The sequence below is a fragment of the Podarcis pityusensis genome, assembly GCF_964106645.2.
Source record: "Podarcis pityusensis genome assembly, chromosome: 14".
NCBI lineage: Eukaryota > Metazoa > Chordata > Lepidosauria > Squamata > Lacertidae > Podarcis > Podarcis pityusensis.
Window position 1 is genome coordinate 5,738,435 of NC_138039.1, and position 26,641 is coordinate 5,765,075.

The 26,641-nt window shown below is 40.7% G+C and overlaps 2 protein-coding genes across 4 annotated transcripts in view; one reads left to right on the top strand and one right to left on the bottom strand.

The window, feature by feature from the left end:
• Nucleotides 1–22,424, bottom strand: part of GPR146 (G protein-coupled receptor 146) — a 70,805-nt gene extending 48,381 nt beyond the window's left edge. The window contains exon 1 of one of the 2 annotated variants that reach the window (XR_013979439.1): nt 21,662–22,424. The gene's annotated coding sequence lies outside the window, so the exon portion shown is untranslated. The remainder of the gene's footprint in view (nt 1–21,661) is intronic. The other variant, XM_080981224.1, reaches the window with a different exon arrangement.
• The window catches only part of CHLSN (cholesin), a 144,186-nt gene that overhangs the window by 77,556 nt on the left and 39,989 nt on the right, over nt 1–26,641 (top strand). The window lies entirely within an intron of this gene.

Consider the following 26,641-nt stretch of genomic DNA (forward strand, 5'->3'; position numbering starts at 1 on the left):
AATAAGTCTATTGCTGTGGTTACCCATCAACCTTTTGTTTAAAAAAGGGGGCAAGTGCATGGTCTTTTGTTTGTAGACACCTTGGAGACTGAGAAAAGAGTAGTAGGTGGGATCTGTTCTGTTTTGACTGCTTTTTAATGTCCTAGTAAGTGGTTTTTGTACATTCTTTTGCCTCTTGATATTTTATTGCTGTTGGTTGGTTATTGTGGGCCTTGAACGGCTGCCAGTTCTCTCTTTCACCTGTGTAGGTGATGCCACTCTTGCCAGTCTTTCTATTAAGAGAAACAGAGAGCGTGCTCTCAGAATGACTGCCCCACCTGCTCTTTTTCTCTCCCTTCTGTCTTTAAAGGGGGATGGTAGTCCTTTAAATCTGAGAGAGGGAGAGAGAGAGAGAGAGAGAGAGAGAGAGAGGGACAAATGAGAATGAATATGAATATGTAGCTGCTGTGGCAATCTTTCTCATTAAATGCCAAGGTTTAAGTAGAGACAGTTTAGAGAAAGTGGTTTCATCTTCCAGAACATGGGTTGTGGGAAGGAGATAAGAGGAGTTTCAGGCAACAGAACTGTGTTTGGATGATGTCCTCTGCAAAATTATTTTGTTTTGCAAGATACATGTGAGCAATGGGGAAACCTTGAAAAGTAAGTGGGAACTCTGGTATAGGGGCAGGAAGGCTTCCAACATTTTGTATGCGGAAAACAAGCTGGCCATAAAGCTTGGACGTGAAGCTTGGATTAGGTCAGAACTTTCAAAACTTTTCTTGGTGGTGTCACACTGTTTTTAGACATGCAACATTTTGTGACACAGTAATTCAGTTTTACTAGCAAACTGGAGGTTAAACTAACCTCTTTCCACCTCAGGATGTGTGTGGGGAGCATTCAAGTGATAGACCTAGACACTGCAGCCGACACATTAACGTGTCACGGCACACAGTTTGGAAAGCTCTGGATTTGGTAGTTCACTAAACTGTGAGTGTAGTGATCCTAGAACCAGAAGTGTGCAGAGTTCAAGCAGATCTACTGTCTTTTCCTCTCTAGGCAATGCTATACACAAACCTGTCCTAATAGTTTACTTGTCAAGGTGAAATATATATAAAACCCAAAGCAGAAAATCTAAGGGAGAGGACACACCCAGCATAGTAATAGGCAGAAAATTTCTTAACCTTCTAATCTGTTTTACTGTTGCAATCCCTTGAAGCAGGCAGACAGAGAGGAAACCTGTCTTGGATTTAAGAAACTGCAAATGAAGTTCATTTTGATTGCACCATACACAGTTTCACTCAATCTTGTATTTCCTCCCCCCCCCCCTTTGTAATCAGCTTCTTATAAATTGTTTGCTACCAAAGGAGAATAAGTTATTTTCTTCAGTTCTTCTTGGCAACCAGTTAAAATATGTTATACCGTACTTGGTAAATTCTCCAAAGAGAAAAGGACTAGACGAAGGCAAAGACAATGATAATTTGCACCCTGTGTGAATTTAAACACTCTGGACTGTCACTTCAGCAAAGTTATTTCAAGAGAACAGCAGATACAGAAACTCATTGTGCACTTTTATACCTTCAAGAGCTAACATCATGTGGTATTGAGCTATGAATCCAGAAATCCTGGTTCAAATCTCACCTCAGCTATCAATTCACTATTTGCCCTTAGGCAAGAATAGCCCTCCCTCTCTCTGGCTACACACACACCATACATTTAAAACACATTGCTTCCCCCAAAGAATGATTGGAACTATAGTTTAAGGGTGCTGGAAATTGTAGCTCTGTGGTGGGTTAGCTGCAGTTCCCAGGATTCTTTGGGAGAATTAAAGCATGTTAAATGTATGGTGTGTATACAGCCTCTTGCTCTCGGCCCTTGTGCATTATGGGGATAGTAACACTGACCTGTTTTATAGGGCGTTTGTAAGGATTTCTGAGGAAAAGTAATCTGTGAAACACTTTGAACTCAAGAAACACTATATGAACTTACAGTATTTTGCAAGACCCCTCATGCTTAGTTGTTTTCTACATTTTTTTCCTCTACTAGGTAAAACTAAGCTGAAGTAGCAATAATAAAAAGGAGGCGCTAACATTTTTAAAACAACATTGCACATGATAAAATTTATCAAAACAACTCTTCGGTTATCTTTTCAAAACATAAATGAGCATACACCAAAACGAAGTTTACATGCCAGTTTCTGGAGTTTACCTAATGTCTCATATCTGTGCAGCTGCTGAGAAAGTAACTTCTGTTAAAATGCAGCATGTTCTGTATTTTTAATCATGGTCGCCAGATAGGCTAGTCCAGTGGTTCACTTTTGGGGGGAGGCAGTAGTGGGACCCTTCACTTTAAGGAAAACTTTGGTGGAATCTTTTTAAGGGGAATAAGTTCACTTTTGGCAGAGCAGCTTTGAAAAGCTTTGCTGTCTCCTGATGTCCTCTGATGGCAGAAGCTTTTGTTTTGTTTGCTGTGCTTAAGACTGGCTCTTATTAGAGAGAGTTCTTACCTCTTTCAGAGTTAGAGAAGCTGCATATTTAACCCTTGCTACCAAGTGGCAGTTCAGTGGAAGGTGCTAAGTGGAGACGCGGGTGGCGCTGTGGGTTAAACCACAGGGCCTAGGACTTGCCAATCAGAAGGTTGGCGGTTCGAATCCCCGCAGTGGGGTGAGCTCCAGTTGCTCGGTCCCTGCTCCTGCCAGTACTAGTAGTTTGAAAGCACGTCAAAGTGCAAGTAGATAAATAGGTACCGCTCCTGCGGAAAGGTAAACGGTGTTTCCGCGTGCTGCTCTAGTTTGCCAGAAGCAGCTTAGTCATGCTGGCTACATGACCCGGAAGCTGTATGCCGGCTCCCTGGCCAATAAAGCAAGACGAGCGCCGCAACCTCAGAGTCGGCCACAACTGGACCTAATGGTCAGGGGTCCCTTTACCTTTACCTTTACCTTTACCTTTACCTTTACCTTTACCAAGTGGCAGTTCAGTGGAAGGTACTAAGTGGAGACCAGGAATGACAGTTGTTTGAACAGCACATTTAACCAGTAGCAGAGCAGCACTGGGAGGGCTGTGTTGCTCACCTGGCTTTCCAATTCCACACTTGGTTACCAAGTGGGTTGAGGCAGTGGGGAGAGATGGATTGGCAGTGCTGCCATGCTTGTATTGCACCTAGCTCCCTGCTGCCTCCCCCTCCCTCTTGGCAACTAGTGGTTGGCATTGGGAACCCAGGTAAGCACTGCTGCCTATCTGTGTTGTGTTGCCCCACCAGCCACTACTTATTTAACCCTTGTAAAGTATGGCAAGGGAAGGAAAGAAGAGGAAGCGATTCCCAGGACCGTTGCCTGAGTAGTACACTTAATCCCCATGGTATCCTGCTTATAAAAGGAATTGCTGCAACCAGTGGCTATTCACAGTTGTGTTGCATAGTCTGTGTTGGTCTGCCGTAGTCGAAACAAACAAAACAAAAAAATTCATTCCAGTAGCACCTTAGAGACCAACTAAGTTAGTTATTGGTATGAGCTTTCTTGTGCATGCACACTTCTTCAGATACAGATGCTCAGTATTGTCTACCCTGACTGGCAGCAGCTCTTGAGGTTTTCGGGCTGGAACCTAGGACGTTCTCCATGCAAGGCAGATGCTCTACCATGGAGCTACAGCATTTCCCCCAGTTAAGGTGAGAGTGACAAAATTGTGTTTGGGGTGGGAGGGTCTGTTGGCAGAGAGCATATAATCCTCCATCTTGGTTCTGATCTCTTAATCACAGTGAAGAGAGAGTCAACGTTATCTTTACACTACCCCTAAAAACAGTTTGTTCATTACAGTTAAAAAAAAACAAACCAATTATGACTGTTTAAATTCGGTTTAAGGATTTTAAAAATCTATATATTTGCAAGTAGTTTCTGCTTGTATGAATAGAGCATTTACTTCTGTCTGAAATATTTTACAGTATACCAGCAAACAGTGTCTCGTATTCCGTTTGTCGGACCAAAGAAAAGGTGCATTCAGGATGTAGTTGAAGTCATACATTTTTGCCAATGACACGAAGGCTGATCAGAATTTTAATTTTAAAGGAAGGAAATGGTTTTGGCAGATACCCACAGTCCAGAACAGTCCTTCTGTTAATGCACAAGTGCATTACTGTGCTCTTGAACTTTGCCTTCTGATCCAGGTTATTGCTTGGGCCTAGAAATAGCAACTGCCACATTTTCCTTTTAGGATCTTTGATAGTATACAAAATACCTAGCTTGTAGGGTTTGACCTCAAATACTTTGACTCCAAATCACTTGATAGTTTATCTCTGAAACTGAATTAAAGGCAGCTTATTTTTACATTAGTAAAAACAGAAGTTTTCAACTTTCCTATCCTCAGGGAACTCTTTCCATATTGATTTGCCTGCCAAGGAACTCCTCACTTTTTTAAACAGGAAACCTGTGTATTACAGAGGTGTTCAGGTATTATTAAAGGAAAGAAATTGTTTTGGCAAATACCCATAGACCAGAGCAGTCCTTCTATTAGTTAATTAGTTAATAAGGTGCTGCCCAGACTGGCCTCTTGTACTGAGTGATTGAGTGGACTCTTAAGATGTTTCCAGCACTTTTGCTGTGGCTCTGCTCTGCAGGGGTAGATCAGTAATCATGGACAAGTTGTATTTCAAGAAACTTCTCCAAAATGACTGATCTTGTCAGCAAGGAACTTCTCCATGAAATGCCAGGGTTTCTAAGAGGACAGTTTGATTCATACTATAACTTGCTGGTCTTCCCTAATACAGTATGCCTTTTCAAATTAAATTCATCTAAGAGGTTTGCTATATCAAGATGTGACCTCATTACTGCTTACTGTACTTAGTTCTCTGTAAATCTTTGATAGAAAAATTAAACCTCATGGGAAGACAAGAATACAGACTGCAAGAACTGTTGTCTACAGCAATGTTTCATAGCCACAAGTAGGAGATAAATTCCTAGGAAACCTACCAGAACAGTTACAATAAGCTACAATAAGTCACAGTAAGGCAGCAGTTTTTCGATATTAAAAATTGGCTTTGCTGTGACCCCATTATCTCTCACAGATAATGCCATTAGTATTATTTGTTCTCTCTGTTAATAATGCCTGCTTGTTCATTTATCACAGAAACATACTTCTAAATCCGCAGCCCTAAAATTAGTCACACTGATTTTGCTTTCATTCTCCCCCTTCTCCTCATGCCACCAAACAAATTATAATTGTAAAAAAATAAAATCCTATTCCTTTTCATGGTGTAATAAAGAAGCTTACCTTTGCTTTTCTTTCAGAAGGTACTCAGGCATTTCTTGGGCCAGAATAATCCTATTATGATTTTAGAATGCACCTGGGTTACTTTGGCTGTCTCTTTATTTTCTGTATTCCATTTCACTAGATGTGAATTATTGGTTAGCCCATCGTTTGCATGGCATGTCACTTTAGAAATTGATATGACATGGTAGCTTTCTGTTGGAGGAGCAAACCCTTGACTGTTGGAATAGCAGCCATTGCTTGTAGAGAGTGGTCAGTTGGTGTCAGATCTACTCTCATACTAACTTTCCCATTTCCTGAGATTTCACACACCCATCCTGAAGAGGAGATGTTCAGGTGAAACTCAAAAAATTAGAATATTGTGGAAAAGTTCATTTATTTCAGTAATTCAACTTAAAAGGTGAAACTAATATATGAGAGAGACTCATGACATTGAAAGCAAGATATGTCAAGCCTTTATTTGTTATAATTGTGATGATTATGGCATACAGCTGATGAAAACCCCAAATTAACAATCCCAGAAAATTAGAATATTAAATGAAATCAGCAAAACAAGGATTGCAAATAGAGCAATATTGGACCTCTGAGAAGTAGAAGCGTGCATATGTACTCAGTACTTGGTTTGGGCCCCTTTTGCATCAATTACTGCCTCAATGTGGTGTGGCATGGATGCTATTAGCCTGTGGCACTGCTGAGATGTTATGGAAGACCAGGATGCTTCAATAGCAGCCTTCAGCTCTTCTGCATTGCTCGGTCTCATGTCTCTCATCTTTTTCTTGGCAATGCCCCACAGATTCTCTATGGAGTTCAGGTCATGTGAGTTTGTTGGCCAATCAAGCACAGTAATCCCATGGGCATTGAACCAGGTTTTGGTACTTTGGGCAGTGTGGGCAGGTGCCAAGTCCTGCTGGAAAATGAAGTCAGCATCCCCATAAAGCTCGTCTGTGGAAGCATGAAGTGCTCCAAAATCTCCTGGTAGATGGTTGCGTTGACCCTGGACTTAATGAAGCACAGTGGACCAACACCAGCTGATGACATGGCTCCCCAAATCAACACAGACTGTGGAAACTTCACACTGGACTTCAAGCATCTGGCATTGTGTGCCTCCCCATTCTTCCTGCAGACTCTGGGTCCTTGGTTTCCAAATGAGATGCAAAAGTTGCTCTCATCAGAAAAGAGGTCTTGGGACCACTGAGCAACAGACCAGTTCTTTTTTTCCTTAGCCCAGGTAAGACGCTTCTGATGTTGTTTCTTGTTCAGGAGTGGCTTGACAAGAGGAATACAACATTTGAAGCCCATCTCCAGGATCCGTCTTTGTGTGGTGGCTTGATGCACTAACTCCAGCCTCAGTCCGCTCCTTGTGAAAGTCCCCAACACATTTGAATGGTCTTTTCCTGACAATCCTCTCCAGGCTGTGGTCATCCCTGCTGCTTGTGCACCTTTTCTTTCCACACTTTCCCCTTCCACATAACTTTCCACTAATGTGCTTCGATACAGCACTTTGGAAACATCCAACTTCTTCTGCAATTACCTTTTGAAGTCCTTATGGAGGGTCTCAATGATGGCTTTCTGCACAACTGTCAGGTCAGCAGCCTTCCCCATGATTGTGCTTCCTACTGAACCAGACTGAGAGACCATTTAAAGGCTCAGGAACCCATTGCAGGTGTTATGGATTGAATAGTAACTGCACCTTTTCACAATATTCTAATTTTCTGAGATTGTTAATTTAGGGTTTTCATCAGCTGTACACCATGATCAATTATACACCAATTATAACAAATAAAGGCTTGACATTTCTCACTTTGTATGTCATGAGTCTCTCTCATATATTGTTGTTGTTGTTGTTTAGTTGTTTAGTCGTGTCCAACTCTTCGTGACCCAATGGACCAGAGCACGCCAGGCACTCCTGTCTTCCACTGCCTCCCGCAGTTTGGTCAGGCTCATGTTTGTAGCTTCAAGAACACCGTCCAACCATCTCGTCCTCTGTCGTCCCCTTCTCCTTGTGCCCTCAATCTTTCCCAACATCAGGGTCTTTTCCAGGGAGTCTTCTCTTCTCATGAGGTGGCCAAAGTATTGGAGTCTCAGCTTCAGGATCTGTCCTTCCAGTGAGCACTCAGGGCTGATTTCCTGAAGAATGGAGAGGTTGGATCTTCTTGCAGTCCATGGGACTCTCAAGAGTCTCCTCCAGCACCATAATTCAAAAGCATCAATTCTTCGGCGATCAGCCTTCTTTATGGTCCAGTTCTCACTTCCATACATCACTACTGGCTTTAACTATACGGACCTTTGTCAGCAAGGTGATGTCTCTGCTTTTTAAGATACTGTCTAGGTCTCATATATTAGTTTCACCTTTTAAGTTGAATTATTGAAATAAATGAAGTTTTCCACAATATTCTAATTTTTCGAGTTTCACCTGTATTTTTCCCTAACTCTCTGCTCCACCAAAAAGAAAGAAATGCCCAAACAATTCTGGACTGGATACTGTGCCCTTTGCTAGTTAAACGGTGATACTGGTAGCAATACGTTAAGCAGAAACCTTTCCCAGGACTCTGCGCTGCAGCTTGGACAGAGCAATAATTTGATCGTACATTTTAAATAAGGCATGCCTGGATCATCCAGAATTGTTCCAAAGACTGACAGAAACCAGGACAAACCACTTGGAATGAAGACTAAATATGGCAGTTAAAGGGACCTTGGCATTTTTTATTTAATCTCTCCATTTGCTAGAACAAGAGTCAACAGGAGGTAGATAGCAGTCCATCAGTGGTTCACTGGCCAATTTCTGGTGGGTGATGATCTTCTAGCACTTCCTGGTTTTGTGATTCTTGCCAAGCATGCTGGATGATAAGGGTTTGTTCCAGGAAGGCGCTTCTCACATTCTTAAGCAAGAGTGCGTATTCTGGACCATTTAAGGAAGGTTCCTTTTAAAAATCAAAGTATACGTATATGTGCTGCTGTTTTACTTTATCAAAGTTTGCTATTCTGTAACTGTTAACCAGTCATGAGTATACACCTTTGCTTTATAAATTTATCATAGATCAATGAACTACAGAGAATTCTACTTTAGAGCAAAACATTAAGAATCTAACAAACTGCCTTATATGAAGTTGGACCATTGTTTTTTTTTTTTTAAAGCAGTTTATTAAATTTTACAATAAAAATAGACATAATAAACAATGTAACATCGATCTTAACATACTTTCACATTTTCTTTGGACTTCCTCACACCTCCCGCTCCCATTTTCATCGTTAAAACATTTTGTCAGCAATTTATCATCTTGTTTAAATTCTTATATCCCTTCTATATTCCATAATCATATAATTCTCAAAAGGAGCTAATTTTTCACAGTCTTACTTATTTTCTTAAAAAAGCTTCTAAATTTAGTGGTGCTCAGTTGTTTTAGTCTAGCATCTTATTTAGCATTCACTCAAATTACAATACTTTTGTAAATAGTTCTTAAATTTCTTCCAGTCCTCCTCAATCCTCTCTTCTCCCAGGTCACGGATTCTGCCGGTCATTTCAGCCAGTTCCATGTAGTCTATCAGTTGTATCTGCCATTCTTCCAGTGTGGGTAGATCTTGGGTTTTCCAATGTTTTGCGAGAAGTATCCTTGCTGCTGTTGTTGCATACATAAAGAATGTCTGGTCCTTCTTTGCCACCCCTTGGCCGACAATGCCCAAAAGGAAAGCCTCTGGTTTCTTAGTGAAGGTATATTTAAATACCTTTTTCAATTCATTATAGATCATTTCCCAGAACGCCTTCACTTTAGGGCAAGTCCACCAGAGGTGGAAGAACGTTCCCTCGCACTCTTTGCATTTCCAACACTTATTATCAGACAGGTGGTAAATTTTAGCAAGTTTGACTGGGGTCATGTACCATCTATAAATCATTTTCATTACATTTTCTTTCAGGGCGTTGCATGCAGTAAATTTCAGTCCATTATTCCACAACCTCTCCCAGTCCTCAAACATGATATTATGCCCAATGTCCTGTGCCCACCTTATCATAGCCGATTTAACCGTTTCGTCTTGTGTATTCCATTTCAACAGCAAGTTATACATCCTTGAAAGTACCTTAATCTTTGGTTCTAACAATTCTGTTTCTAGTTTCGATTTCTCCACCTGGAACCCTAATTTCTTATCATTTTTAAAAACTTCTTTAATCTGAGCGTAATGTAACCAGTCTCGCACTTTGTCTTTCATTTTCTCTAGACTCTGCAATTTCCATTTATCTCCATCCTTTTCTAGTATTTCCCAATATTTTGGCCATTTAGCCTCCATATTGGGTCTTTTTCGGGCCTTGGCTTCCAAAGGTGAAAGCCACCTTGGTGTTTTATTTTCCAGCAAGTCTTTATATTTTGACCAGACATTAAACAATGATTTTCTGACAATATGGTTCTTAAAGGCCTTATTTGCTTTAACCTTGTCATACCATAAATATGCATGCCATCCAAAGGTATTGTTAAACCCCTCCAAATCCAGCACATCAGTGTCTTCAAGAAGTAGCCAGTCTTTTAGCCAGCAGAACACTGCGGCTTCGTAATACAACTTTAAGTCTGGCAGGGCAAAGCCCCCTCTTTGTTTTGCATCGGTTAATATCTTAAACTTAATTCTGGGCTTTTTGCCCTGCCAGACAAACCTGGAAATGTCTCTCTGCCACTTCTGAAAGCACTCCGTTTTGTCCAAAACCTGAAGTGTTTGAAATAAAAACAACATCCTTGGCAATACATTCATCTTAATAGCAGCAATTCGGCCTAACAAAGAAAGTTTCAATTTTGTCCAACTATCTAGGTCTCTCTTAATTTCTGTCCAACATTTTTCATAATTGTCCTTAAATAGACCTAGATTTTTTGCTGTTATGTTTACCCCTAGGTATTTCACTTTTTTCACCACATTAAGTTCCATCTCATTCTGAAACCGTTCTGACTCTGAAGTTGGACCATTGATCCATCTGGCTCAGTATCTTGACTGACATTGATAAGTCTTCAGGTTTTCAGACGGGTCTTTCCAAGCCCTGCCTGGATATATTGGGGAATTGGGCTATGCAAACATGAAGCCAGCTCAGCTCATGGGGTACAATGTACACATGATTTACCTTACCTTAAAAGCATTCAGTTATTTGCTCAAGTAACAGGAGTGAGTTTCGAAGTTGCTCCTTACGTTTTGTGTGAAAAATGCGTTTTATAAAGTCATGGGTGCAGATCAAAACATCACAGCCTAAAATAAATTCTGGAACTGGTTTCTGAAAACTTGTACAGTAATTGAAAACTTACAAAATAACATTTCATGCATTTCAAGCTGTATAATTTGAATTTACTTTGAAGTAAAATTGATTTCCCCTCCTAGCCTGGATGATAGTGCCAGTAATCACTCACTGTCTTGGTAGATGTTGCTTTTCATACCCCATTAAAATGCCTGAAAAGACCCAATACTTAAATGATCAAGGGCCAGTAGATTTAGAGAAGAGATGATATAATGAATCCTTTGTTGAGAACAGAGAAGCATTCAGTCTCTGCGCCTTCAAATTCTTACAGTAGAAATTCACTACTGTTTTCCGTTTTACTGTCAGATTGAATCACTTTTTGATAAACATATATCTGCGTATGGGGTGGGGGAGCGGGTTGAGACTGGGCCCCAGTCTTTGTAAAATGTCAAATTGTTCATATTTCAATTGACATAACTTTTCTAGGGGGAAAAAGTACTTTAATCACATTTGCAACTGGATTACTAGCTGCATTATTACTTCCATTATTGAACACACAGATGGCCTAAAAGGTTTGTTTTCAGTTTGTTTTCAATTGTTTATATACACTCTAATCATGTGAAGCAATTTTGTAATTGGAAACCATGAAAAATGTGGAAGTTGTTGGGACATACTAGATACAGCTTTTAATGGAACCAAAGCTTTTATTGAGGAGCTTTTTCCAGTGATTTTTTAAATCTGCAGTTGTCATTATTTTATGCTACAACTATTACTTAGCATTTTCATATCTTTTGTTTTTGGTATTCAAAGGGCATTTGCAAATTATGTTAACATCCATCTTTGCATTAGCACTTTGACTAGATAGGTGATAATGAAAAATCTTGACTTGCCTGAAGCCATCTAGCAAAACTTAGGGCTGATCAGAAAAATTGGACACCAGCAGGTCATCCAACAGGCAGCAAATGTCCACAGACAACCAATAAATATAACATGTTTCACATAATCTTTTTTTGGGGGGGAACCTATTGGATATTTTTAGACTGAAGTTTAATAAGATGCAATTTCATAGACGTTCTTTTACATATAATCAGGTGAATATACAAATGCACATTAAGATTCTGAGTTTGCATATTATAATAAACCATGGTTTAGCAAGATGCACATGAACTACAGTGAACCTTTGGTTTGCATGCTTCCCTCCTCCTGTTTTCTTTCCCTCAAACCTGGAGAAGGATGTTTTTGAAAGCTTTTACTTTTGGTTTAGCATAATCCATGCAATTGAAGTCATGTCCCTATAACAATTGCAAATGGATTTCTGGTTACTTGTTTAACCATTGCCTATGTGCATATTTGTTGGTAAAAATGTTTGAGTAGTATCTTTAAAGTATATTGCCTAGTGCAAATCCTGTCAAAAATATTTGCTCAGAAGGTCCTGGGTTGAATCCAAGAAGGACATTGCAGTTGTGCAATAGAATGTTCTCTCCCCCTCCTTCCTGTGTGTCCCCTGCACTCACCCAAATCTACTCTAGAGAGTTGGGAGAACCCCGGCCTAGAGCATATTGGGGAAGGAGCGGGAGTAGACTTGCCATTGCGCAAGCAGAAGCCATTCCTCGTGCACAGTTACAGTACTTCGTTGACTACAACAAGTATCCCCATTTAATTTTATCCATATAAGCCCTGGTCTTACCCACACAGATTTATTTTTATAAAAATCATGTGGGTGCAAGCCTCCCTTCTTCTTTACCAGTGTGACAGTAGAACCCGTGTAAACTTGGGAGCCTTTGTCAGCAGCCATAGCCCTAATGCTAAATCCTCCCCATTTCTGGTGGTGGATTTTGCAAGTTCTTCTTCGACCAACCACAAAATCTTCAGCTCTCAATGGGGAAGCACCAGCAGTAAATCTATGGCCACAGATTCCTTTGTTTGCATTGGATTTGCTAGGACTTGGCTCTTTGTGCTTGTATGTGGTAGCAAGAGAGGAGGTATATGTGGTAATACAGGACTTTTGTGTACTGCGTCCATAACAAAAATGGAGCCCACAAAGTTTTGACGTCAATAGCAAATCCCCACAATGGCATTTCCAGATGTTATGCCATGCTCTGTATGATTTTAGTGTTTACTAGTTCATGCAAGAAGAGTTTAATGAAATTGCAATATCAGTTTACTACAAAAAGAGTGGTAATTGTTTTAAATGCCTTGGAAATGTGCAAGGATGGTTACAATTTCCATTCATTTGTGAATCCTAGATGAAATAAGTTTCATATGTCTAATGTTAGATTTACATGTAAAATGCATTGCAATTGCTGTGATTTCAGAGCTATTTTAGGGCAAAGAATATTTTTAACGAAGTTGCTTGTTTTGTGTTGAACGTATTGCAATTTTTTTGCATGAATTGTCTAATAACATCTCAAAGACTTTTGCTCCATTTTAATATTTTTCCTTTATCCATGCTCTCTTTAAGATACAAATGTATGGGGTTAAGGTGTTGAACTGTAAATATTCTGATTCATTGGGGTTTCTCCCCCATCATCCGAATACTTGAATCAAATAGGTTACTTAAAATGTAGAATTCCATGCTTCTTACAAAACTGATTTTTTTGTTTTGTTTTTGACTGTGAAAACAAAACAGTCCAGGTGATATTCAGAATCTTGTGAAATGTTGAATTTCTGGGAATATATGATTTGCAGCCTAGAACATAAATAAATTAGTGCAAATGGGCTGCACAGGCACTTAAGCGAAGTCCCCTCACCCCCCAGCTTCCTATTAATACCAGTTGCTGCCTTCTAGCTTAGATGGTTTTGAGAGATTTGGGTGGGATGGGGCTGAGTATTCCTAGAGTTCTATGCTGTAGCAAATCACTCAAATTTGCCCTCTAACACAATCTGCTTCCTGGGTACAGAACAGAAAGAAAGAATGTTAAATAAAAGAGAGAACATATTTAATTTCTTCATGTAATTTTAAAAATAAATATTGAAACTTGTTCATAGAATTGGAAAGCTTTGATATCTAATTATCCCTAATACATCAGATTAACAATGTCATATGTGATTGAAGTTGAAGGGGAGAATAAGATGGACTATGCTATTTAAGTAATATATCAATTTGAGTGATGATGCAATTGTTCCAACACAACATAGTGGTTCAGATGTAATTCCAAACCATGGCCTGGTGGTTGTGAACAAGGAGTTAAGGCCTTGGAGTCATTCAGCCTTGCATACATCTATTCCCTGCCTAGTGTGACCCTCGTTTCCAATCCTGATTTGCAGGGCACTCAAACCTAGGACAAAATGGCAAATCACATACATTTTGCTTCAAAACACGACTGGAGGCAGGGAATCAGTGCTTGGCTCAAAATTTTGCAATAGTGTATTCACAAATTTAGAAGGAAAACACTAAGCATTGTGTTTCCAAACTAATCAAAAGCAAAAGCTTCCTTTCCTTTTTCTTATCTTGTGAGTATTAAGAGCAAAAGGCGGGAGTTGATGAAGGTTTTGATTTATAGGCACATTATAACATACAGGATATTAACTAGTATCTCACACCACAAAAAATACCTTATTTGCATCCAGCAAGGTTAGGCCCCCTTATGATCTTTTGGCTGGTGGCACTTCTGTTTCCTGATTTTGTTTTGTCTTTTTGAACAGGAAGTCTGTACAATTAAAGGTAAAGGTACCCCTGCCCGTACGGGCCAGTCTTGACAGACTCTAGGGTTGTGCACTCATCTCACTCTATAGGCCGGGAGCCAGCGCTGTCCGCAGACACTTCTGGGTCACGTGGCCAGCGTGACAAGCTGCATCTGGCGAGCCAGCGCAGCACACGGAACGCCATTTACCTTCCCGCTGGTAAGCGGCCCCTATTTATCTACTTGCACCCGGGGGTGCTTTCGAACTGCTAGGTTTGCAGGCGCTGGGACCGAACGACAGGAGCGCACCCCGCTGCGGGGATTCGAACCGCCGACCATGCAATCGGCAAGTCCTAGGCGCTGAGGTTTTACCCACAGCGCCACCCGCGTCCCACAATTAAAGAATGCTAAAAACACTGTGATCCGAGAAATAATAGCTCCTGCAGCCCAGGTAAATTATGTAAAGAAGGATTCCCAGGGTTGGTTGTGGTGTGAGCACTTAGCACATTGTTTTAAAGTCTTATGTTTTGCATGTGGTTGCATATAAATAAACAATTTATTTTTAATTATTGCTGTGGTCATTTTTAATGGAAAGGTGGAGTATAAATATGTTAACTAGTGAATAAATGTACATGAAACATGTAACCAGAGTACAAGAGGCACATGTTTTACATGCTGCTGTGACATATATGGACCTTCTTGGAAGAAGCATCCCCTCCTATTTGAGAATGAAGGTAGAATCCCTTTGTTAATATGGTGCCTATCACCTGCAGCTTGTGGAACTTACATTAAAAATTAAAATGCCTGACCAACTGGACAATGGAAATGGCTTTTTAATTATGATTATTTAATTGATTACAAGTTGCAGATCCAGTTTCTAAGTTGATTTTAGCCTCATCACTTGCTTTTTAGAGTGTGTTCATGGAACGCAACACTGAGCCTACCACAGCAAACCAATGATAATACCAAAGCTGCTTTTCACATTTTCACATACTAGCATTGAATGAAATAGTCAAGATCCTCAGATTGACCAAGGGTTATTCATGCACTTATTCCTGTAAACAGATCAGTGCTTGATGCAAGTTATGTGCAGAGCTATGTGTATTTAAAATCTTAAATCTGCCAGGGTAGTGGCATTTTCTTGCGTTAAGAAAAACTGAATGTTATTACTTACATATATTGTGTATAATTTGTACAATGACCTAGTTTGCACATAATACTAAGCCACTTGCTCACGAGTAAACAGCCAGGACTTCGACCTGTCTTTTACAGGTTTTATTTAGTGCAAACTATGTACAGTGCAGAAACCCAAAGTTCATGTCTGTCTCAGTCACTTGCAGATTCCGGGAGTGGCCCCTTCCGGTTTCTCCCCCAACGTAAGAACTTAGGCACCCCAAATCTCTGCCTCCCCTCCTTCCGTTTCATCTCTCTGCGAAAACTGGGCGACGGAAGCGGCATGCTTGTTTCCTGACCAGCCTGGCTAAGCGAAGCGCTTGGGCTCACAGTAGCATCTGTGAGCCTTTCCCTCACCTCGCCCCTCCTTTCCCTCTCTGCTTCACTGGAGGCGTGGCTCTCTCCGCTGCCTGACGAAGAGCTACTTCTGAGCAACTTCTGAGCAACGTCGGAGGCTCCCTGTATTCTTGTCCCCCCCCCTTTCGATGGCAGTTCCCTGACAGCTTAGCTTAGCATGTCCAAACCCAGGCACATGGCTTGTCAGATAAACTTTTACAGCTCATATCTGGGGGAGCCAACCCATGGGTTTTATGGTGCATTGCCAGCCTGAGGACTAGAAAATTAACTGGAGACTAGAAAATTTCCTTTTGAGATTACATCAGGCATTGGCCATGCACTTTCAGGCTACTCTTGGTTGCTGCAAATGTAAATTAGGACTACGTATTTGAGGATTATAAATTCATTGCCTGCCTAGAGTTGTAAAATCTTGCAAAAACAACCTGGTCATGAGCCAGGATAGTAATGGATGTATGGTAAACAGGACATATAACTCCACAGAAGCTTGGTGAGGGACCTTATCAAAACTTTAAAAATACCATTCTTCCCATATTTAATAGATTGGGAGATGCTACCTTCTCTGGCTAAGCCAACATGTAGACAGAGGGAGAGATTTAATTCAGGTTTAAGTCTCAGGCTTGATGTGCACAGATGTAGGTTGCTCAATTCTTCTCAGAGGAAAGTATGCTGAATGTGTCTTTGTCAGCTTAATTCCTGCTTAGACACATTGGGCAAGCATCTTTACTCACTCTCTATTATTCTCCGCTCACCAGTGCTCTTTTTCTAAAAAAAATGCTTAGGAGTACTCTCATTTTCCTACTCATATTGAAATACTGCCCCTTAATGAGGCCAAACTTAGATTCACAATATGTTTAGGGGTGTACATACCCCTGCGTACCCTGCAGATAAAAACACTGCCCCGCACCTCCTAGTGACTTGTTTTTTCACTTGTTGCCTTTACTTACTTGGATAACTCTTTTCCATAGTTACAATTCATCTCTTTTTCAATGAAGTTTGCAGATTCTCATCTGCTCCCTATGTTTGCCTTATTAGAAAATATTTAAAGGAGAAAACACTACATTTTGACAACAAACTTAATTATTTAGTGTGTCACTGAAATATATCTGATGTGAACAAATAGGATAAATGGGGCCAGTGTAGCCTCAACATATAATTTCCTGTGGTTCCAGAAATGAAAACTAAACTGGCCTGATTCTTTTTATATGCACATGCATATGTGGTCAAGTGTGTAGGTGTAGGAAGGGAGATGTGAAAAGCAGAGCTTCTGCACTGGCATTGAATCTGAACTGTTAAGCAGCTAAGTCACAGCTGCTTAACATATGCCCCCTGGTTGAACTCATTTTATCGCCTGACACTTGATATCAGACTTCTCTCAATGCAAGAAAAGGTTGTTGGAATGGAATACTTTTCATTGCTAGCAATTGGATGACATATAATTGTGCAGCTTCAATAATATGGAAAGCTGAGGAAGAAAGTGTGTCTGCATGTGAGTGTGCACAAAGCCACTCAACAAGCTAGCTTAAGGCTCCATGTTTTGTGTTCTTGGAGTTAGTTGTTTTCTGTGTGTCGCTTCTTTATATGCTTGGCCAGTGAGAACTCCATTTGTGCAGAGGTTATGCTACCTTTTGCATTTTGTACAGCCTTTTAGGGTCACTAGTGTGATTTGTGAAGACTGGAGCTTGATTACCAATGCAATCTGTTATGTAGGCTAAATCTTTTCATTGCTTGAATAAGAAGATCCCCTAACTCCAACAGATAAGAGTTATATTTCAGGATTTTAGCTTGTTGTGCTGCTCCGGGGCCACTACTAAAGCTGGTACAGTGGTACCTCGGGTTACAAACGCTTCAGGTTACAGACTCCACTAACCCTGAAATAGTACCTTGGGTTAAGAACTTTGCTTCAGGATGAGAACAGAAATCGTGCGGCGGCAGTGGGAGGCCCCATTAGCTAAAGTGGTGCCTCAGGTTAAGAACAGTTTCAGCTTAAGAAACGACCTCCAGAACGAATTAAGTTCTTAACCCGATGTGCCACTGTAGTTCCTACCAGCTCACTACTGGCAGAAAGAGAGAGGGTGTATACAGGTTAGCAACTTCACATTGTGACAGGTTGGCATGTGTGTATGGTACTAGTTGTATGACCGGAAAATGGAATATAGTAGTGTTGCTTATCAATGAAACTTTGTTCCAAACTTGAACGTGTCTATCATTATTTCTGTATGGTGCCTAAGAACTATGATGAATGAGCCACTTGCCAGTAGTGTCATAATGGGTTGATTTTTTTTTTTGGTTTGCAGCCGAATCTAAACATGTTTTCTCTCAAATAAATTCCAAGGATTTCAGTGTGGAGAACGCTTGAGGCTGTAGGCTTGGATAAATTTATAGCCAAAAAGATGGTCTGACAGAGTGTTTTTTGTTTGTTTGTTCAAAGTATCTGTGCTATTTTGGGATTGATATGAGTGAATGCATAGTATCAAGGGATCTGTGCAAATTGTGCTCAACTGAAGGATATTGAATGGCTTACTATCTTCAGACTTATTCTTAAATTAGTCTGGTTGTTCAAATAGATGATTCATAAGCCTTGTGGTTGGCCCTAGAGTGAATTTCATTCTCAGATAAAGCAAAATGTGGATTAGCTAATGTAATTTGACAGTGACTGGAAAATATTCCACTGTTCTTGTGGTGAAGGCAAGAGGCATATCACCTGAACCTTGAGAGTCTGGTGCCAATGCATACCCCAAGAGGGACTTTGTGCAGCCAGAAAACATTGAGTTTTTGGCAGTATGTCAAGATGGATGACTAGACAAAATAAGTTTAGCCTTCAGCGACAGGCAAAAGGCAAACAAAAAGCTAGTAGAAGAAAGGTACATTCAAAGTTTTGCCATTGTACACTTGCTGCATTCATTTTTCATTATACTAGACTTTCATTTTACCAGCTACCTTTTGAATCACCATTTAAAAAATGTTTTGTTTTGTTCTTATTAGCCAAACTACCATATTTATGAACATTTCTTTTGAACCAGGTATAATATGCTTGAGGCTGGTGCAGATCGCAGGATAAATAATAAGTGGACCCATCAGAGGGTTGCCAAAGTGGCCAGGGTAGGGAGGGCAGGAGCAATACAGCTGTTTTTCTTTTTACTTCTGGTCAGTTGCTTTTTCAAGTAAAAGCAGCATCATTTTCACAATTCCCAGGCTTAAAATGTGTATTTAATGTATGTGCCATGTTGTTGAGCTCAGTCCAAGCTCAGCACCAGCTCGGCATTTAACATACCCCTGCCTGTGAGCCTGTAAAGTACATGTATCTGTTTATTCCATAGCTCTCTTTCCACTTCCCCCAAATAAGATTTTTAAGCTGAGGCAGATAGGGTGGGTGGTGGCAGAGCAACTTGGCAAGTTCTCAGTGGCAGCTGGGGAGTCGGGATTGTTCTTACACCTGCTTCCCTATGCAGCTTTTTCACCCCACCCTAGAATGCAGACATGGGCTCAGTCCACTGTATTTGGCAGGAGCAAATGGAAAGCTTTTACTACTAGCTCTACTCTCTCTGGCGTCCAAGAGACTCCACCTTCTGACCTTCCCCTGGCTCCATAATTTTTGAAATCAAAAGTTGGTACCCCATCCACCATTCTTAACTACAGATAAGAATTATGTTGGTACGGTGTGTACTGGGTTAAGACTCATCAAGGTTCTCTCGATTAGATAGGAGTCCTGTGGGTATCATGGTCAGCTTTAACTGTGGTTATATTTGGCACCAGATTAATTGCAGCTTTTCTGCTCATAAAGTATTCCTGAATTGTTTGTCCCTTCTCCCACCCCCACTGAAACATAAAAATTGTTGTTTGCTGAATCAGAATATGCTGATATTCTGGTCCATCTAACTCAGTGTTGGCTGCACTGACTGACAACAGCTCTTTGGGATTTCTGACAAGTTCCAGCCCTACCTGGAGATGATGGGACCTGGGAAATCTGAATACAAAGCCTGTCTGTCCCCTCAAAATAAAACATCAACTATGGAATCTCAAAGGTTCTACTATCCATGGTGGTTTGCTGTTGAATCCCCTTACTATAGATTCTGCCCATCCACTACCTTTTGCCTTTGTTGTGGGCGATGGGAGGAGCAGATGGCATCTGTAAGTGGCCCATACTTGGCCAAGGAGTTGTCAATTTCTGATCTGTTGCAAGTCAGTTTCTCTATAGACCATGTATGACATGGAGTTTAATATACAAGACAATTTGCAATATCCATATGGTGTAGTCAGTTTCACGAGTCTTGCCATATTTTCTTAGACTCAATCAGATATTTGTTTTTAATCAAGCCAGTTTACTTATTAGTACAAAAACATTACAAGTTAATCCCTTATCAATGCGAAAAAACCTGAGGTGAAGTAAACATTCAGAGGATGAAGGGGAAATTCACTGTGTCCCTGCAGACAACCAGTTTTACAGTTTTTGAAGTAACAAATGGTTCTGGATTTTGTATATCTGATCATAAAGAAATTGGGAGAAAAGTTGATATAAAAGCCTGATTTTACTCATTTTTCATACCATTTCCTTTAAAAACAATGCTCTTTCTTTTACATTAGCTTTTGGATATTTTCCTCTCTCTATTTTTGCCATGGATTTGTGTAGTTCTGATTTCTAGTCTGTTCACATATGGGAAGTTCTTTTAATGGTGGGAGCCGTACAGACACCAGAATTCCAGGTCCAAATTAGAGGCCTTTATATAAAATTCATTTATAAATCATCAGTGATGTAAAACAATATTTCCCCCCACTTACATACTCTCTGACTGTTCTGTTTTCTGGGATGATAAATCACTCTCTTTATTTTTGTGTTCTTGATGCATCTTTTTAATAGTGTGAGATTCTAGAGTTGTCATCATTCTGGCCTTAGTTCCCTCTCTGGGGTGGCTAGAACTGAAATCTCTTGCATGGATGACACCATGTAGTGCTCAGCCTATCATTTCACAGACTGCAGCTGCTGAGGTGTATTTTAAACTACTGATAACATCATGTAGGGCAATAATGTTTTTCTAGCATATCTTTAGCAAAAGAACAAGGACCTTAGCTTTTAAAATGAATGGCAGTTAGGCTGTTTAAAATAATAAATGAGGCAGAGTAGAACCTTCAGAAATGTGTAACAGTGGAAAGGGGGGGGGGTCTTAGCTAATGATCCTTACTATGGAAATAGGAGTGTTGGAAGCATGTCCCTATTTTCATATGGGAATTGTTGGAGGATATGCACTTGCTTTCTTTGTTTTCAGCCTAAGATACTATTGACATGTATCAAGTGTTTTCCCTTCTCTCTGCAACCATTATGGGGAGCAAGATAAAGTTTTCATGATTTCAAGTTTCTCATCATATTAAAATCATGAGTGTTGGCAGTCTCCTATACATTCCTTAGCAACAGTTTCTTTCTCTCTCTCTCTCTCTCACTCTCACTCTCACTCTCTCACACACACACTTACACACACACTTTTTAACTTCTCCACATGAAAATAAAATTATTCAGTTGCATTCTGTCATAATTGTTTAGGGAACAACAGATACTTTAATATCTCTAGTTTTAAGAAGCATGCAGACTGCTTACATGCTCCATGTAGCTCTCTATAAAACCGATCAAGTGGATACATACTTCATTTGAAAATCATTACAGAAACCTTCAGAAATTCAGCTTGCTTTCTTTCAGTCTATGGGCTCCCCGATCTTTCACAATGAAAACAACAAATCAGGTTCCCAAACGCATGGAACACAAAGTCCTTGGGGGAGCGGGTAGAGTTACGTAATGGCCGGACTCTGGTCAATAAATCAGATTACACAAAAACACAATGACAAGAATAAAAAAGGAAATTCCACAGTCTTTGTGCGTATTTGGCCATTCTTTGTGATGATTGGTGTCCTGGCAGAATTTTCAAAATGTCTCATTTCAGATTGCTAAAATACGTTGCATTCAAATATCCTTTAAAGAGTTAACAGGAAGGCACATTGAAAACATTTTTAAGTCACCATGAAGATAAGTGTCTTTTTAATTTCAGATTTTCAACCAGAAGGCTAAAAACTGCTCAGAGACTTACCTGAGATTGATCCTGAACTCTTAACTGAACATGAATTCTCAGGTTTTTCTGCTTTAATATGGAATCAACCCCCTTCAAGGCTGTCTCTTCAGCAGCTTCAGAATTCGCCACAACAGCAGCTGACATGCTATCCAGACAGAGAGCTTTCTTCTGAACAAAATTCCATGTTTTACTTCCTCTTTCATTTCTTCACACGTTTTTCTGTTACAGGCTTCATCCTCTCTGCCCCCGACCCCCACCCCAAGTCGTAAGATCAGGCACTTGTCCGGAGGTGTCCTTCTCAGCAGGTTTCACGTTCAAAACAATCCTTTCATTGCTGCCCACGCTGTAAAAGAGAATGGAGGGGGTGAGTTGGAAGGAAGCTTAAAGCGGCTGTCCACTCGCCAGGCCCCTGGACCAAAAATAATTTTTAAAAAACCTTTAGAGTTCTGCAAGGAGTAGCATATAGTTTTTCAAAGTTTAACTTCTGAAGGAAGGGGGGAAAGTGGAAAGCAAACTGAGTCCTGGAGTGTAGATTTGGTTCTCCCCCCACTTGGGCCCCTTGCCGACTGTTTTTATTGATTTCAATCACTGGAGGCTAGCTTAGCTCTCTGAAGAAACACTGTGTAATGTGTTCTTTCCTGGCTTTCATTAAAGAAACTCAATGCAGCTCCGTCACGCTGCCGAGCTCACTTGGCAACCTGCCTACACTCTGTGGTACTTCTTCTCCTTTCATTGGCGGAGACTGCGTTCTTGTTTCCTTCTCCAGCGAAGGACCTCAAAAACATCATATTCTCTCTGCCACTTCTTCTCCGCCCCCCCCCCCCCGCCCAATACTCCAGTCCTTCTGAGCCTTGGCTGGTTTACCCACAGCCTAAAAAAAGAAATGATTTTGCTGGAGCTAACATGGCTGCAGAACTTGCACCAGTTTAACAAAAACACACATATTCAGTGTTTTTCTGGTCTCTTTCACATTTGGAAGTTAGTGCCCAGATTTTTGAGCAGCGTCAGAAAAGCCTGGATGTAGCTGCATAAATTAGGGGGCTGGGTGGGGAGCAATTTTAAAAGCTCCCCCCCCCCTTCTGTAGTACAGTTCTTTGGCATTTATCTAGCAATGCTGGGGAGCAACGAGCTGACTTAGAAGCAGCCAGTTGCCTGTCTGGGCTTTGAGTGGGAGCACAGAGTGGCCTCTATACCAGGCTTAGAAATTCAGGATCAGCCAATGCATCTGGGAAGAATAAAGCTGTACCTTTTCTTTTCCCTTATTCAGAAGCACTATGCTCCTGAAGTTGCTGGCGTGGGGTGAAAAGAGTGGGGAGGGGTTGGGGCTCTTAAGGACATGTAACATTGGTGTTTTAAAGATGAATGTCTGTTCACATTTTGTTCTGGCTGCTTAAGGAAACACAGGTGTAAAAACTTTGTCTGCAGCAAACACGGGCAATAATAGGTACGGTAAACTTGGGGCACGGGACGCGGGTGGCGCTGTGGGTTAAACCACAGAGCCTAGGACTTGCCGATCAGAAGGTCGGCAGTAACGGGGTGAGCTCCCGTTGTTCGGTCCCACCTCCTGCCACCCTAGCAGTTCAAAAGCACGTCAAAGTGCAAGTAGATAAATAGGTACCACTCCGGCAGGAAGGTAAACGGCGTTTCCGTGCACTGCTCTGGTTCACCAGAAGCGGCTTAGTCATGCTGGCCACATGACCCGGAAGCTGTACGCTGGCTCCCTCAGCCAATAAAGCGAGATGAGCACCGCAACCCCAGAGTCAGCCACGACTGGATCTAATGGTCAGGGGTCCCTTTACCTTTACTTTAAACTTGGGGCACAGGCCATGACAGAGTTTTGCATCTGCAAAAGTTAAGGTGGCTGGAGTCCTCCCAGCACGGTGCTTTGCAGCATGCCCAACCATCCTGTAAACAAAGTTTTTATAAAATTAAAGGGCGTGGAGAGAGGCTTGAGATATAGGTCCCATGGCAAAAGACCCAGGCCACAGGCCCACTAAGCCACTCCCTAAACAATATTCCTGAGAAAATGCATTTGAAGTGTGCAGATGCTCCCACTCTGTATCATGATAAGGTCCAGCTTAGCAAACGAGGTGATGAGAAGCAATATGAGAGATGGGGCATGGTCTGCCAAGCACTCCTGATGGGTAACATATTCCTGTTTCTGTCTAGTTTGCTTGGGGCTCTCCTGCATCCTATTGTAGCAAATGGAGGTGGTTTTATAGTCACAGCTTGGAGAACTTGCATCCCTGTACAGATGTCATGTTTAGGGGTGAAACTGTTGCCTTCAAACACTCCTTCAGAGGAAGCTTTATATTTCTATCATTCCTTGGAAGGATACATATTGCAATTTCTTTAGCAATATTTTATCACTTTTCTGTACCCTGTATATGTTGTCAGTTCCCAATTTGGGTAGCTCCATATACCACTAGTTAGGCTTTATTTATTAATTAAAATTCTGGTGTTTATAATTTAGTATAATCTCTGCTTGGCATTTATGAGACTGATTGGTAACTCCTGACTGTCCCTTCTTTTGTGCTGTTTAAGATCCTGCTGCCTCTGGCAATATGTTTTATGTGATTGATTATGTTGAATTGTATTTTTAACTTTTTGCTGGATGCCACTTTTTAATGAGAAAAAATGTGGCTTATATAAATAAATACACTCACAAATTACTCATATACAGAAGCTTCTTGTTCTCCATACTTAAGCCATTCATTTCAAAAGAGGAGGTGATACTGACATTCTACCCATTTTCCAGACAACATTGGTTGAAAACAAGCAGATGTTTATATTGTGGCCTGAACAATTTTCTCATCTTTTGAATTTCCAGACGAATAATGGTCGCGTTAGTCTTTGGCACCGAAAACAACAAAGAATCCTATTCACCTAGGTGGGCATGAGAAAGTCACTTTCTCAATTTAACCTCCTTTCTCAATTTAACCTTTGTGAAGACAAAACTATGCTCAGTTACTAGTATGAAAGGACCGGGGGTGCAATCATTATTATTTTTTCCCTGCATTTCATTTTCTTCTGACCTTTCTATGCGCAACCCCCTCCACCCTGAAACTCTGGACATAGGTGTTTGTGTGTATGTATATATCTTAGAATAACACGTGCCATAATCAATTTGTTAGTCTTGAAGGTGCTATACTCTGCTGTTTTCCCTTATTTTTTTATATACACCAGCTATTATGGATGATTATGTGTTGTTCAGAAAAATGTTTAGTTCAGTATGAAGTGGCATCAGGGCTAAATAGAATTTTAATTGAGTACATGCTGGCTGCTTCAGTGTGCATCGTAGGAGTAACAAACGTGTGTGTGTGTGTGTGTGTGTGTGTAGATGTACCATTCTCCTTTTTCTTTCCAATGGTTGAAAGTTTTCCTAGCTCAGAAAGGTACAAAGGCTTTCATTTAAATTTAGCTTCCTAGAGAACGTGTTTGGGGGTTTACTGCTTGAGTTGCATATAAAGCAACCTTTCTAACTCTCTAGCTAATGTAATTTCTTTCCAGTCTTTTTCCTCCTGCCAAGCATTCTGTGAGATATTTTTGAGGAAGGCTATTTAAAGTATTTTGCAAAGGATGACACTTGAAATATTTTCTTTCATTAGTTTGAATATCTTATTCGTTGTTCCTTATTTGTTAATTTATATCTGGCCATTTGGACCTGGGGAGAAAACAGCAAAGACCTGATGAAGAGAGCACAGCAGAGATGATATTTTCTGAGAATCCTCCAGAAAAATAATATCTCAAAGGACCTGTTGATGGCATTTTACCATTGTACTGTTGAGAGTGTATTAACTTATGGTTTGGGAACTGCACGGTCAGGGAAAAAACAATGTTGTCCAGGGTTGTAAAGACTGCAGAGAGAATAATTGTGTGTGCTCTCCCCACCTTGGATCAAATCTATGCTTCCAAGTGCCATAAGAAAGCTGCAAAGATAGTGCAGGATAGTGCGCACCCTGGAAATGATCTCTATCAGCTTCTGCCTTCTGGAATAAGGTACAGGGTTATAAAGACTAGGACTAGCCACCTGAGAATAAAGATTAACGTTTCATATTGGACTGTATCTAGGCCTACAAGGCTACTATTAACTCCACCCCCCCCCAAAAAAAAACATATTCCATACAATTTTTAAAAAATTGCCACACTCAAGAATAGTTATAAAATCAGTTTTAAAACCACAGTGATGAGTAATAAAATCAAGAACCAGCATATACCTAGGAACCCACAGATCATCCAAAGGCATTCTGAAGCAGAAAGTCTTCACTAAACGTGGAAAAACTGGCAGTGAGCCAACCATCCTAATGAGCTCTCTTGTGAAGGAATCCCAGAGAACCCGGGATGCCACCCAGAAAACCTGCTCCTTGTAGACTGTAGGCTCATTTATGATTGCTTGAACCAAGGCGCAGTGTGTAGTGTTCTGGTTTATTATTCTAACTAATCAGCCACATTTTCCTCCAGGCTACTCCATTTCTTTTCCCTCCCACCTGGTTTTGCATCCCCATCCGCCAATAGTCTGTTACCCCACTCTCAGTCCACATTGGAGATTTGGGGGTTAGTTCTCCCATAGGAATCCCCTCCAATATTTTTTTGTACTTCTCTAAACCTTGGGGTTTCCTGCAAGTCTACAGATACCAACAGCACGACCCCTGAATCCAGCAGCAATCAAGTTCAGCCCTCTGAACTTGCATATGTAAGGACAGGCACTAATCTCTGAACTTAAGAAATATGGAAAATGATTGTTTTTGAACCAACAGTAGATTTTTGAACCAGTGATGTTTAATTTCCCCAACAGTAGATTGATGGGGGAAAAGGAACATGAAGAGAGCCATCCTTTGGGGGGAATGACCATTTTATTGGGAAAGTATTACTATTTGGAGTGTCAATCTGTTTCTATCTTAGTGAAATATGAGGTCTGAGATATGTTCATCATACTCAAGAGTAGATCATGGAAAGACCACTTAAATTAGTGGATCTGCTCTGAGTATGACTAACATT